Source organism: Motacilla alba, chromosome 2, assembly GCF_015832195.1.
Source record: "Motacilla alba alba isolate MOTALB_02 chromosome 2, Motacilla_alba_V1.0_pri, whole genome shotgun sequence".
NCBI lineage: Eukaryota > Metazoa > Chordata > Aves > Passeriformes > Motacillidae > Motacilla > Motacilla alba.
The window spans coordinates 71,889,607-71,905,986 of NC_052017.1; positions in this window are offsets into that span (position 1 = coordinate 71,889,607).

Consider the following 16,380-nt stretch of genomic DNA (forward strand, 5'->3'; position numbering starts at 1 on the left):
GCTGTGCCGGGGCTGCCCGGGCCGGCCCCAGGCGGTGCCAGCGGCTGCAGCGGCCCCAGCGCAGGGCACGGCTGAGCCCCTCAGCCCCGGGGAAAGCCTGGGCAAGGGAGGGCAAAACGCTGCCCGGCAGCCAGGGCTGAGCCAGGGGAAGCGAGCGAGAAACAGCCCTGCGAGCCCCGAGGGGACAGCGGGAGCAGGGCCGGGGGCAGGAGAGACCCGGCAGGGATGGCCCTGCGGCCTGGCAGAGAGCCCGGCGGGACTGCGCTTTCCCTGCGGGCCCTGGGAATGGTTCAGGCTGGAGCAGGGAAATGCGAGAGGAGGAAGGAGCGGCAGAGAAGAGCTGATAGGAACTGACTGCAGTCCCCCATCCTCCATCCCTCTGCTCCAGCTTGCTCAGGCTCAAGGAGGGAAGTCAGAGATGATGAAGTTGAGCCTTGAAGAAGGATGGGGAATATAGGGAAAAGCATTTTAGTTCACGTGTAGTTTTCACCATTCAACTTTATTTTTAAAGTTGAATTAATAAGTTAAATTCATAATCATAAGCCTGAGGGGTTTTTGTCCATAACAGTACCTGCCAAGTGATCTCTCTGTTTTTACCTTGACCCAGAAGTTTTTCAGTATTAAATTCTTCCCTTGTCCTGTTGAAAAATGTGAGATACAAAGCTGTGTTTTGTGTCAGGTGCATACAGGCAGCGTGTGTACTTGTGATTGTGATATGTGTGGAAACTGATCATGGGACAATTAAAGGATGAATTCTAAAAAATAACTGAGGGAGTAAAGCATGGAAGAAGGCCTTTGAACTTATCCTTTGTTTGCAGTTAACCTTTATAGCATCTGAATTAAAGCTTTAAGGATGTTGCTGGTGGACAGGAACTTTCTGCACGTAGCTAAGCATTAAACAGCTTTGCAATAATAACCTTTTGAAGTATAATTTTAGAATAGTAAAACAGTCCTTGTAGTAAGGAGCTTTGAAAATATAAGTTTAGAATATATGTAAAGGAAATATGCTTATCTCAACACCTTAGCAAAACAGTAAAAAGCAGCTTGAGAAAGGAAGATGAACATCAACCCAAGGATTGATAGTTTTGACCAAGGGAAGCTGGACATCACTGTTACGAGATTTATAGTCTTTGCAATTAAAAGGTGGGCCCACATCTGGAGTCTGGACCGCACCAGCTGGAAGACCTCTTTCTTCTTTCGGAAGTCGGACCCCACCATCTGGGAATACTCCTTTCTGGGGTACATCCTGAGAAAAACTAACTCACAATAGTGTATAGAATTGTGACGTAAAAATTGGGAATAGAAACTGCTGAAAAAAGCTTATGTCTACCCCTATAAATATCTGTACGCCCCAACCATCGGTGTGCAGCTGGAGGGAAAACTTCCCGCTCTGTACCCAGCGCTGTTTTGCTCATACTTTACCACATTAATTAATAAACTGATTGCTGCTTGAATATTGGCCTAGTCAAGCTTCTTATTTATAACAGAAAGAGTGACATAGCAGCTATCTCGGTGTCTGGCTACCAGCCAATATCAACCCACAACAAACATTAAAATTACATCTTGAATAAAACTGTGCAGATAGGTGGGCTTGGATGAGATAAAGTATATTGTCTTCACAGTGTCTGGTGTGAGGCTGTGTCTTGGATTTGTGATGATCACAGGGTTGATAATACAGAGATGGTTTTGTTTTGCTGGGCAGGACTTAGAGCCAAGGCCTTTTCTGCTTTTCACACTGACACGCTGGTGAGGACACCAGGAGTGCTTGGGAGACTGGGAGGAGACACAGCCAGGACACCTGACCCAAACTGACCAAAGGGATATTCCAGACCATATGACATCATGCTCTGTAAATAGAGGGAGAGAAAGGAGGAGGGAGGAGATGACATTTGGAGTGATGGCATTTGTCATTCCAAGTTGCAGTTACATGTAGGGCCCTGCTCTCCTGGAGATGGCTGAGAACCTGCCTGCCCATGGGAAGCAGTGAATTGTTCTGCTTTATGTGCATGCACAGCTTTTCCTTTCCTCTTAAACTGCTCAACCAGCATCAATGAGGTGACAAAGGAGTGAATGTTGCTATTTCACTTTCATCCCTTTACAAATTATATCAGCAAATTGTGTTGTGAAAATTAAGAAACATCAATGCGAAATTCTTTAGCACAGCTTAGCTTGAAAAGATTTTCTTTATTCTCCAAAGAATTTTTCAGCAAAGAACATACATGTGAAAGTCAATTTACATCTTAACCTCAGAACTGAGATGATGTCCTAGTCTAATTTGCCAGCAGAGGCAGATAACAGAATGATAACAGAATATACACTAGAGCATCTGAAGACCGTGTCTAGTTCAGGGATAGTCCCCACTAGAAGAAATGGTGAACTTAAAATACGGGTAGGTGCAGGAAAACAAAATAGCATGAAGTCTTTCAATGCTTCAATAAAACTTGTGTCCCAGATGAGTCTTCTCATCTCACTAAAGAACGAGAAGATTCATTTAAACTTCTTGCTTTTAGTAAAGGAAACCTACTGAAAGAGGCCATAATATAAAAAATAGCTGGTAAGTAGCTAGTGAATGCTGTAAAATGCAGGTAGAAGCCACATAATACACACCTTGTAAAAATATTTCTTGAAAGGTCACGAGAACATTAATTTTTGAAAGTTTAAAAAGAACAGTTTAGAAATATACAGATATAAAATATTATTAAAACTAAAAAAGTATTTTTTAAAGTTTAAAAGGTTTTTATGGGGTTTTTTTTTCTGTCCTCTAGGTTCAGAGTTTAACATTTCCTACTTCTGGAGAAGTCATGCTAAACCTTTTATTGCTTTCAAAGCTTACTTCCTCTATGGGTAAGCAATCTATTGACTCAAATATGTGAGACTGAACACAGGACAATTTGTTTTAGCAACTGTAATTTATCCATTGGCCATCTTTATCTAGCAGTGTTTACTGTGAAGTGTTGATTGAATTTCATTCATACCAAGTAAAAAGATTGTCTGTTGCAAAATCTTTTTACAAACATGAAAACAGACTAGCAAAGACTGTTAGGGATTTTTTTAGTAGTTTTGGAGGTTTTGTGTCTTTTTTCTTCTTAAATGTGCTTATATGGTTATTTAGAAATACAGAATTTGATGGTTTCCATAGTAACATTTTGGGATAGCCAGTCAAGCAGGAAGGCCTTGTTCATCCACCTGTGCTTTTAACACAATTCTACCTTCCAAATCACTGGTACAGAATATATACAGACACAGACAGGTGAAATGAAGATAAATATGTTTGAAAAGGAAAAAACCAAACTCACAAATAAACCAAAATGAAAACAATAAAACTCAAACTCAGGGAACTCTAACTAGAGCTAGATCCAGATGATAGGTATCCTGTTGGGGAAACAATGTCAAGTAAACTGAATTATTTTCTCAGTGATACATATTCACCCATCATTTACTAATTGAAATTTGAAGTGCTTCCTTTTTATTTCATGATTCTTGGTAACATATAGACTCATCCTCAGGGAAAGAACAGATGCAAAGAGAATGATCTTAATCAGCATTTTAGTGCTTGCTTTTGGTTTATAACTTCATTTTAACACTGGGCAGAAGCTAGCTAGAGCTTCTGTATTTGTATTGGCTTTTTCAAAGTCTCACTTTCAAGTGTCTGCTTGTAGCAGAAACTAGGAACTAATATTTAAGGCCGATTTCTTCCCTACTCTAGCTGCCAGACATCAAACAGAACCTTTAATGCTGATATCAGACTTGCTTCTGAGATTGCTGAATTGATTGCAGACATCTAGAATATTTTTTCTACTGATTACCTCTGTAGAAACAAAAACATCTCCAGTTTTACAGTTTCATTTGCAATGTTTTGAATGATAAACAAGCCTAAAAATAAGAAATAAAAGCAGTGAATTTATTTTGATGAAAAGAGAGGTTACACTGTTGTTTATTAAATGGAAAACAATGTGGCAAAATAAAGTCAGAGCAAAATGAGGTATTTCATGGATAATTGTACAGTGCCCAGATCTAAAGTGGTTTTGTATTAGATTTTACTTTTGTTGTTACCTTTAGTAAGTTATTCTAGTAACTTGTTAGCATATAATAGTAAGTTAATTGAATAATAACTTATTCAGTAACCTTTTCAAATCCTGGGAAGAAAATACTGAGGCTAGAAAGGAAAGGCTGAAATGGAAGGCAATATGGTTTAAAAGGAATTTGAGATATGGGAAAAAAACCCCATATATATTTGCAGATACATTTGCACAATTGCAGCATAAATAAAATTTTCAGAAATAAAAAATAAACAGAAGGGCACCTGTCTGCTATGGAAAGTACATTGCTCTTCATGTGATCCTTCTCCATAATAGATTTGAAAGTTATTCAGTATTTTTTAAGGTTCTGCTTTGGAAAAGAAAAGTGAAATGTTTTAAAATCTTGTAGGATTTCTAACTTGATTTCTGCATTGCTCATCCAAATATTGTTTTTATTCGTGTTTGATTTCACAACAGTAAGACTTCATTCAATTCTTCAGTTTTGTAGGCTTATTCCATCCACCTTCTGAACTGTGGATTTCTATTGTTAGAGTGGACTCCTCTATGGGATGCAATAAAGAGAACTTATGATATTTACTTTCTTCTTCCATCCTATTTGTCACCAAAAAAAAAAAAAATTTAAAAAAATGCAGGATATGTCCAAAATAACAGAGTTTATTCATTCATTTGTCACTGGCATCAGTCTTTTACCTCAAGCACATACACAGTGCACCAAATCTAAATCTGTCCAGACTGCACTGCTTCAAAGAACATATTTTTGAAGAGCTACACTCACACTTAAATTGCATCTTAGCTCTTTACTGTAGAACATGAAGAGTGCTCAATCACCTCTATAAACTCATACTCCAACTGTAGAGTGAACACCTCTCTCAGCACTTTTCTAAACTTAGTTTCACTTGGATCAACAAAACCAAAAGCATAGTGTGACTAAAATAATTTATTTCTATCTCAGAGATGATTATCCTTGTAAGGAAAAAAAAAAAAAAAGAAAAAAAAGGAAGTTGAAAAAAAAAAAAAAGAGAGTGAGAAACTCTATGCAAGGAAGCTTTCTGTCTGGCCACAACATTTTTATGAACTATTGACTGTGCACTAATTTTTCAGGTGAAAGTTGCTAAGCCAGAGTGTCTCAGGCTGACTAATTTTCAACAAATTCTCTAGAAAATATTCATAAATATATTTAGAGGCAATGGCTCACAGATTACTTACTTATTTTCTTCATAAATATGGGCATTATGCCTATGCTCTGAATTAGAGGACAAGTTTTTCCCTTTCAGAAAATTTTCTAAAGTATCATGGACAGAGACAATATTTGCCAGCATTTAAATTTTCAGTGGTGAATAACAAATTATACTAAAAATTCTTATAACTTTTAAAATATTTTATCTTTTAATTTATCTTTTATCTAAACACTGTAGTTGTAGGCAGCACTATGTACTGTATTATTACCGTATAATAGGCAGTATATTCCCTCTCTGTATATACACAGATAAGGACAGAGATGTATTCAGCAACACAAAACCTCACATGATTAACTGCCAAGATTCATTACCTGCTGCTGATAAAGTCCAGCCTTCAAGAGAAGTTTTCACTGCTCCTTTATTGCATATTTTTAGGCAATCAAACAGGTCTTCACAACTGACAATGGTCAAAAACCAAAATCGCAATACGCTTCCAGTCCAGGAAGAATGCACATGGTCAGAACATAAAATAAATTGCATGGGTTTTTTAAGAATTTTTTTTTTCCTGCTAATAGTTTTCATGAGCGACCAGAGCAAGTCTTTTGTTCATAATCTGGGATATGCATTTGTGAACCAGATTTTTGGATGTACTTACATGACTTCTAGCCAATTCCAAAACATTTTGCAATGATAAATTTCTGACTTCTTCCTGGAAATATTAGAAATTATGTTGATGAAGGAGTCCAAAATGTTTTTAAACAGTGCTAAACCCAAGTGAAGAGAGAATATCACTTAACCAAAAAAAACTTATTACATCTCAGAGAATGCAGGCGTAAAGCTCCCATGAATTGCTAGAAACATTGAGATAATGCATACCATTGTTATTCAGCCTTATTTTAGATAGAATCACTTTGTTTATCTCAGCAGTTAAAAGCCTGAACTTACAGTGTTTTTGCAAGAAAATCTTTGCCATCTCATGAACTACCCCTCTCACTCATCCTTTTCCTTTATTTGAAATTTAAAATAATTTTAGATTTTTTCTGAGTTCCTTTTCTGACCTGCTCGCTTATAATCACAACCTCTATAGTGCCTTCTAGAAAAAGGGACTTCTTCTGTACTTTATAACTCTTGATTTCAAATTACTTCTTACTTGCACTGATTTGGAAAAAGTTTCATCTCAGGATTTACAGTCCAAAAGAGGAAGGAAAGAGCCTGTTCTGGGTTTTACTGGGAGTTGATTTTCTTAATGGTGTAGAGCTATATTTTGGACTTGTGCTGAAAACAGCATTGGTAACACATGGATGCTTTAATTGGAGCAGTGATTTCATGGATTGAAAGCCTTTTCTGCTTCTCAAACTATCCCACCAGCCGGTAGGCTACAAATGCACAAAAAGTTGTAAGGAGATCCATCTGGGACAGCTGACCCCAATGATCAAAGGGGTGTTCCATACTGTGTGGCATCATGATCAGTATACAAAGAGAGGGAAAGAAGAAGGAAGAGGGGGATGTTCAAAGTAATTCCATTTGTCTTCCAAAGCAACCATGATGCATCATGGAGCCTGACTTTTCTGGAGATGGCTGCACACCTTCCTGCCCATGGGAAGTGGTGAATGAATCCCCTAGTTTGCTTTGCTTTCCCTATTAAATTGATTGTATCTCAGCCTATGTGTTCTCTCACTTTTACCCTTTCTATTCTTTCCCTTGCCCCACCAAAGGAGCGTGAACAAGCAACTGTGTGGTACTTAGTTAGGGGTTAAACCATGGCAAGAGCCTTCAACAAGATTCTTGAGCATGTAAAGGAAGTAAATGTGAAGTACTGAAAAATTCTTCATTGTTCTACTCTGAAGGGTAGGATAATATACCAAGAACATTACTGTAAAATTCATCCCGCTCCAAAATAAACTCCATCTCCCAAACAGAAGATACTATTGGAAAACATTATCCTAAAATGAAATACAGAACCTTGGAACATTTAGAGCCTCATTACAGAGAGCAGTGCGCACTAAGGTCTCTACTGCAGCTAATGTATATGCAACCACAACTTCTAAGCTGAGTTTCTGGCATAAATTTTAATAAGTAAGTGGTTGCTGTGAGTAACAGTGCTTTTTAAACATTTTCTTTACATTCATAAAGAGAATTCCTTGGGACCCTGGGATTAGTACACTTCAAATTGTTTACTAACAGCAATATCATTATGGAGATGGTTGTGGTCCTGTCCTGGACTTTAAAGGATGCAGTTAGAATACATTTGGAGACATGGACATTTAAATACTTCTCTTATTTCCTAGAAAAATTCCCTAACAACTACACTATTTTATAAAAGTTAAGAACCACACACTTCTCTAACAGTGCCTAAAAGTTAAGACAGATTTAAAACATTTTTATGGGGAAATCAATCATGTCAGTTTATGTTAGAGGTGATTTATTAGCACCTAATACAAACTGAGCCCCAAAATAGAGGGAAAAAATTAACAGAATAGTGTTTTTGTATCTCAGTGATGTGTAAAACTGATGTGAATGTCAAACATTTTAGTATTGTTCAGGCTGTGGCTGTTCTGAACATGTTTCTGAAGCAGTATTGATGTTCTCTGAAAAAGAACTTAGTTGTGACAAACAAGATAGTATAAAATTGTATTGAAATAAAGAGTTTGTGGGATCATAGTTTGAATATCAAGTACTTGAATCATGTCTCAACCTCACCTTAAGCACTAAAAATCTTTAGAAACTGTAGAAACCACCTCAGTCCAATCACGGTTCATAATTTAGTTATTTAAACTTTTCCTGTCTTAGATTTGACTTTTCAGTTACAGTCAAGCTGCTGGTCTTCTAATTGGGTCATATTGTCTGCAGTAAGAAATGAAGGTCTACTTTAATTATATTGAAAAGATTATAAAAATTTGGTTTCTTTTTCCATAGTAAATGCACTGAGAACCTAATTAAAATGAAAATAATCTGTTTTCGGGATAAAATAGAGACTGTCTTGTGAACCAAAAACATCATTTAGTTAAAATGCAGATTACAAGAGCATGATGTTAAAGATATCATACTTTTTATTTCTGGAGACCAAAGGTAGAGATTAGATCATATTAAATTGCATAAAAATGTTAAAATGTTCAGTGCTTTCTCCTGTGTTCAGTCTTTTAATCTGCTCTTAGCCTTAAAGATAGTAATAATGAGAAATGTGATAATCATAAAACTTACTGTTTAAAAATTATACCTTCTTATTCAGTGCACTACTTCTGGGATTATATCTACTCATTTTAATGACAAAAATAAGCTTTTACTGCTTTTTACTCTTTTTAGCAATGAAAAGTTAGAACAGAAAAGGGAAATTTAATCTTGTTCTATAATGGTTATCATAAAAAATTGTAAACTGAACTTTAGTCATGAGATTTGCTTTACCAGTTGCCATACTCCCATCAGGAATAGAGAGAAACATGATACTTGTAAAGTTGACTGAATTGTTCTGATAAAACTAAAGTCAAACAGGGACCTTCTTTTCTTTTTTTCTTTTTTTTTTAATTAAAATGCAACTCAGGAAATACCATGTATCTTCAGATTCTTCCAAATCTACTCTGCATGTATCACAGAGGAGTATTTTTCACAACACTGTGTACCTTAATATGATGTAAAATCTTTCATGGTTTGAAGATGAAGTGACAGTCAGCAAAAAATCCATGCTGTAGAGAAGGCTATTGAATAATGTTAAGAAGAAAAATAACAAAGCAAGATTCATTGGGTACATTTTGCACTAGAATGTAAAAGCTTATGAAAACTTAAGGCGCCCTTTTCCTCTCCAGTGAAATGTGTCATTGGTCATGAAAGAAAGAATGAAAAAAATAAATAAGGAGTACAAACCTGTATCTTTAGCCAAAATAAAAAAATATAAGAGTACGTCATATAATTTCCTTTATAGAAGAGACTTTATGAAGGTAGTGATTATTTTATCAAATATTCTGGAATATATACAAAATTAACCATTTTCATGTAAAAATGTTACATTGATCAGCATTAGTCTTGTGCAGCATTGCAAGGAACTCAGCTAGGGGTATTTTACCCCTCTAAGCATAAGCCTGTAAGTTTACTATGAAAATAGCCAGTTACTTACCTATGTTACTTACACTTACTGAATTTGGGGCAAATATAATACTGAAAAGCCATAATTTCTTACTACTCAGAAAGATTTCACAAGCTTTTATTATCTATCTATCTATCTATCTATCTATCTATCTATCAGTTGTTATTTTAGTGTTAGAGTTTTATATTTTTTTAGTGATTTTTATGGGTAGTTTTTATAGTATTGATTAATTTTTTACATTATAGTTAATAAAATTTAGTTCTTAGGGTTTTTTTTAGTTTATAGGTGTTTTTAATTAGTTAATTCACTTTTTTTTATCGCACTCTTCTTCTCATTGGTTACAGCTGTGTCCTGCTAAAGTCAGGCCTGTTCTTAATCTTTGATAGTTGGTACAGCTGCAACACTTCAGGAATAAAATTACCTTCTGCACTATCTTTACTTTCTTCCCTTCTATCCCTCCACATCTATCTATCTATCTATCTATCTATCTATCTATCTATCTATCTATCTATCTATCTATCTATCTATTCATCTATTCATCTATTCATTCTGTATGTATGTCTTCTCTATTTGTCTGTCTCTTGGGTATTTCTCACAATGTTATCTGAGCACTCAAAAGCATTTAAAACTGTCAAATTCATGTGTTGGTGTCTTGTCTCATGGTAGTGGTCTTTATTCATCAGTCTTACTCAGTCATCAAGAATGTTTTTGTTGTGATACGTATACAGATTCTCTTTGAGATATAGGCGGTGATTCACTAGAGACTGTTGGTTCCCATCCTTCACTTAATCAGGGAGGTGCTATTCAGCCAGTCAAGGAGGAGTGATGGCAAGCCTGTTTTGAAAATGCCAAAGAGGCATTTTCATAGAGGGGATTTGATGGAGAAAGTCTGAATTAAAAACAAAACAAAACAACAAACAACAACAACAACAAAAAAACCCCAACAAAACCCCACACCCACAAACTTGGGGACCTCTGAGAAAGAAGTGGAATTCAAAAACTATCGACAAGACCTTTGAAACGTGGAGCAAATGAAGATGAAGACCCTGAGTAGCTGGGCAGGGAAAACTCTGAAGTTAATCAGCTAAATAGCAAAAGAGTTGCTTATTTTAATATAAGCAGTGCAAGTTTTGATTCCCTTTTTTTTCCTCATCCATACCTAATCAAATAAATGTCTATACATAGAACAGGCTGTTGTGTTGTATACATATATCACATGCATTTATATTCTTATACAGGTGTATCTATGCATTCTATGTATATATGCAGTATCATCCCTTGCACAGGACAAGAGTCTAAAAGTAGGGTAGTGTGACATTTTGACCATCCCCTGATTCTTTTCTCAGTATGCCATTGTAGGAGCTTCATGAACTTAAGGGAGCTGTTACTGCTGGGCCAAGGGGATGAAATATCTTCCACTGTGTTGATAACTCCAAGAGCTCTCTCACACGCTTCAGGGCAGTGCAGAGCAAACCCATAAAACCCAAAACTCCCAAAGGAGTGTTATGATTTTTGCTTTACAGGTATTTAAGTCTTTTTATATACACTTTTGGAAAACAGATTTATTTGTCTAGGAAGGAGGCAACTGGCTGTTCTTTATGACTTGGTAGACCTTTAAAATGAAAATATTTTCACTTTCCTAAGTGAAAGAGTGGTGAAGTATTAACCTTATACCAAAAGAAAGACTGTCACTAACAAAACCACTCCTCCTGACCTTAATTTTCCCCTTCATGCAGATCACTCTGTGCTATCATGGCCCAATTATGCTTCACTTCTAAGATCTGAGAGAATTACAGAACTTGATGACAAGATTACACTCTGTATTTTTTCTCTAATTAGCATGTATCAAAGTATCCGGAATCCTTTTGATTTCATACTTTGAGTGATGATAAGTCTTTATTTATTTCTTCTGTTCCTTACTGAGAATCTGCACTACTTAATCAGAATGTCAGGTTGCTAACTGTAGCCACAAAGTTAGTAGTTTCTCCTACAATGCTCATTGACCTCTATCCCTTCTGTCCTTGTTTACAAGGAAGGTGATTAGACTGAACACACTTACACAACTCCATTTACCTTCAGTAGTTTAACAAAATGGCTTTTTATTTTTTCAAAGATTGTAGATCATCACTTTCTTCCAGTATGACTGGATAGCAATCTTTTATTTTTGTGTTGTTATCTATGAAGGAAAGGATGGAATAGCACAAATCCTCAATTCAAAATTCCATTAACAGAGCAGAGGTATCTTCTAATGATTTACCTTTTTTTAAACCAGATGGAAATTAAAAAAAAATAATCATTCTCCCTTACCTTCTTGATTTTACATACACTTTGACATATTAAGCAACACTTCAAACAGGAATGATAAGGCCAACATGGTCCTATGATTGAATACAGAACACTCAATATCTATAAAGGATAGGGTCAAAAGCAAAACTAATCTTGAAGTATATCTTCTTGTGCCTGTGCATCTGTCAAAATAATTGCAACTGAGTCAATCCAAAATTACTTAGTTGCTTTCTTCTGGAACACTGGTCTTCTCCGGTAGATAAAGAAATAAAAAAAAAGAAAGTGGATGGCCTGTGAAAGCAGAGCTGGGCAATTTGGGAGGACTATGGAGATGCTGCTCACCATTGTAGGGATAAATACTGTGTGCCTAAAGCTCAGTTAGATTTGAAGCTGGCTGAGTACTGAGGAAGACAACAGAAAGGACTTCTAAAAATGTCATAGTAGCAAAAGGCCGACCAGAAATAATGCTGGCAAATAGCCCCATTCTGTTACTTGACAAGGATGGCCACCTCACAAACAGTGACATAGACAAAGTAGAGATGTTTAATGCTTCCTTCACCTCAGTCTTCAACACTAGTGATAGCCTATAGGACCCCTGAAGCCCTAAGCTGGAAGACAATGACAGCAAGAATGATTAATTCTCAGTCAACCCTGAACTTCTGTGTGATTTTCTGCTGCAGTCTAAGTTTATGAGATCTGATGGGAGTCATCCCAGAGTACTCAAAAACCTGGTTGAAGTCATTGGAAGAGCTCTCTCAATGATTTTTCAGTGATCTGGGTAATTTGAAGAGGTTCCAGTGACTGGAAACTTTTTAAGAAGTGTGGTCCTGGTAGCTCCAGGCCTGTCAGTTTAATTTCAATGACTGATAAAATCATGGAGAAGGTTATTCTGGGTGATATTTAAAAACAGTGTAGTCATTGGTCACAGCCAGAATGGGTTCGTGGGGGATTGGTCCTGCTCAATAAACTTCATTTCTTCTTATGAAAATGTCACCCATCTAGTTGACCAAGGGAAGCCGCTTAATGTAATCATTTTGACTTTCCTTCTGAATAAAATTTCAGCATACAAAGGAATAAACACATTGGGAGATGGGTTCTATAGGTCTTCACTTTAGGGCTAGTGCTCTTCAATGCTACCTAATTGAGTTGAATGCAAGAAGATATACTAAGTTTGACAATAAGCTGGAAGGAGCTTTAGACTCCCTGGAAGGCAGAGAGGCTCTACAGAGAGACCTGAAGAAATTAGAGAGCTGGGAAGTTGAAAAGTGCCAGATTTTGCACCTGGGACAGGGCAAACCTGGATGTACATACAGAGTTGGGTGTGAGCACCTGATGAGCAGCACCTCAGAAAGAGACCTGTGGATTCTGGTCATTGACAAGTTGGATGTGAGTCAGCAGTGTCCTGGCAGCCAGGAGGGACAGCAGTGCCCTGGGGTGCATCAGGCACAGCATGGTTGGCCATTTGAGGGAGGAATTGTCCCATTCTACTCTCTGTAGTGCAGCCGTGTTTGAAGTGCTGTGTGCAGTTTTGGATGCTGCAATATAAGATATAAAACTAGGGGAGAACATACAAAGGAGGGCTACAGATATGGTGAAAGGGCTAGAGGGGAAGCCATAGGAGGAGTGGCTGAGGTTCAGTCAGAGGAGAGGAGACTGAGGGGAGTATACCTTGCAGTCTACAACATCCTCATGAGGGGAACAGGAAGAGCAGAAACCAATCTCTTCATTCTGGTGAGCAGTGACAGAACCCAAAGGAATGGCCTGAAGTTGTGTCTAGGGATGTTTAAGTTGGATATTTGGAACAGGTTTCTTCACCCAGAGGGTTTTTGGGCTCTGGAACAGGTTCCCCAGGGAAGTGGTCACAATGCGAAGCCTGAAGGTGTTCAAGAAGCCTTCAGACAATTCTCCCAGGTATAGGAGGTGACTCTTGGGGTTGTCCTGTGTAGGTCCAGGAATTGAACTTCAGTGATTCTTGTGGCTCCCTTCCAGCTCTAAATATTCTATGACTCTTTGATTTAAAAGGGAATGATTTCTTTCTTTTTTGCATCCTTTAACTCCTTTCTTTAACTTTGATTTTAATTCATAAAATATATTTCAGGAAAGACTAAAAGTTCAACATTTAATGTGAAAGGACAGCTCATTTCAAGATACATTTCAAAATACATTATGCAGTGTATGACACATTGAAAAATTTCCAATTTTACTGAAAAGAGGGGAAAATTATGACAGTTTTCACAGTGGAATTTACTACTGTCTGCTACCCCACAATGAAGAAAGTAGATAAGACCATTTAAAAGTAGCTATTAGAATCATCCAACACCCATAAATTTTGAGCTCTTCATTGAGTTTAAGCCTGAGCAGGCATACAGGAAGTGAAAATTAATTGAGGTTACTAATCACATACAAAAAAAACCCTACCATTAACTTGTGAGTACAGAATAAAAACCAGCTTACTAGTTTTGTTTATTTATGAGACTTTATGAAGGATGAGTAATTTCCAAAATACTAGAGAATTTAAAAATTAGTTAGAGAGTTGCAAAGAGAAGAAGAAAGATTCTGTGGAATTATAGTCCTGAGGGAAAAAATTGCTATGCCTGGAAAATAGAAGCAAGATCTCATTCTGTAAATAGCTTTTAAATAAAAGAGATACTAGCTAAAGTCAGTATGGGTATCTAAAATAATCCGGGTCACAATAATGTACCTTTGTTTTACAATACCATAATATGATGGGGGTTTTTAAAACATGAAAGATGCCATAAATCTTGACTTTAATTAGGTTTTTGACACTGCCTCAGATACCTTCGCATAAACAGTCATTGGATGTTTCAAGACCAAACTAGACAAACATCAATCAGCAGTGGCACAAATATAGATCATTCTAGCTTGGACATATCTCTTCCTCTGAAGCCACTATCATGTGGCTGTGGTCTTAAGTAAAATTGGCTTTCCATATTATTTGCTATTTACTGTAACTCCACTGGATTCTTACATCATTTATTCATTAATCATGTACATTTGAACATCATTACTTCAACTCAAAAATCCTGATATTTAAAGTCCATGTAAAGACGAAAGTAAACATTTTAAATGGTCTTTTAGTTGCTGAGTAAGACAGACACACTCTACAAAGCAATCAGGAGAGTTAGAGTTGGGGTTATTCTTGTTTTGTTTTGGGGTTCTTTTCTTTGTTGTTTTTCTTTAAATTGGCATTCAAAATATTATCTCTTGATATAGGGCTTTAAAACCACCTACATCAAAAGGGGTACATGAAACTAGAAGAAATATTCTTACACATTAATGAAACATCAAGAAAACATGCTGTATTGATAACATCCAAGTTTCTTCCGCTTAATAAAAGGGACAGGACTTCAAAAATTGAGCCATATGTTTAAAACAGAAATCTAAAGTTGTGAGGGAAAAGAAAATGAGAAATCAGACATCTGGCCTGTCAATTAACATTCATGTCAAAGACAGAATTCTGTGATTTTTCCATACAAAGTGTTAGTTATTTGAAACAACTTGTGGAAAGGGTGTTATGGTTTTAGGGGGAGTGATAAACTTATTGGTTTTCCAAACACAGGAAAAGAAGACTTAGAAACTATTAAAATTACTCATTTTGACCTTAACTTACAGGAAGAATTTTTGATCATGGAGATTAAATACCTCCTCTTTTGAAGGTATGTTTCTCCTGATGAGAGGATGGTAGTTAAAAGACATAAGTGACACTTGCAAAAAATTTGCTTTTAAACCTGATTTGCTTCTTGGTCTCAAGAACTCTTTTTGAGTTGAAAAACAGTTTCTTATTTACATCTGTTGAAAAACAGTTTCTTATTTACAGCTGTAGCATGAAACACCTGTAGCTGCCACAAAGAATCAAAAGGAACTTCTGCATGTCCTGCTTGTGTGTCTTGCCTTTTTCAAGGAACATTTGAAGTACAGGCCTTTAGAGCCCTTCAAAAATGTTGACTTGCGTTGTTTAATTACTAAAGAAAGAGAGAATATCAGAGTATCTGCTTTCTTATTACTAGGACATAATTATAACTGAATATCTGCAAGGACTATGACTTTAAATGAGGCAAAAGTATAGAAGGCTACTCTGTTCTACATTTATTGTGATCGACAACCTGAATGATATTACAAGTTGTATATTCTATATTGTACAGACTAACAGGACAAAAAACTATGCACAATGGTCTTAGACTAAAGTGAAAAGGTCATTCCTGAAGTACATTTTGGACATTCAAAAGGCAGTTCTGCTATGTTAGTATTGCCAAACTCATATTTAATTGAGATTGATGTTAAACGAAGGACTATTGAAAGGAAAAAAAACTCCTGACCTTGATCCAAACCCTTTACCAGGTATGAAAACTTGGAGAAATCCTGATCTCCTTACCCAAAAGTACAGCCTTTACACTGGTGGGGTAGCTCAGACAAGAAGCACACATCCTGCCAGGTTGTTTTGGGGGAGGGCTGAAGGGCACCAGCAGCCAGTGCCTTCTGGATAGGATACACTGCTTGCCAGCAGAAACATATGCTTGTGGTGATAGTCTCAAAGCAAAACTGAGGGGTGACAGGCACTGGCATGCCAGCAGGCAGTGTCATGAGCTGCCTTTGTGACTAAGAGCCAACATGTCCCTGCTGTCCTCTAATCTGAGTACAAGAATAGTACTGGTTCAAGATGTTAGCTGAGCCAGGAGTCAAGATTTTGGCCTATAAGCAATATAACTTTTCTTCTCACATTGGCCCAATCTATAAATCCTTGTGTAATCTTTCAGGGAGGGGAAAAAAAAGAAGAAGA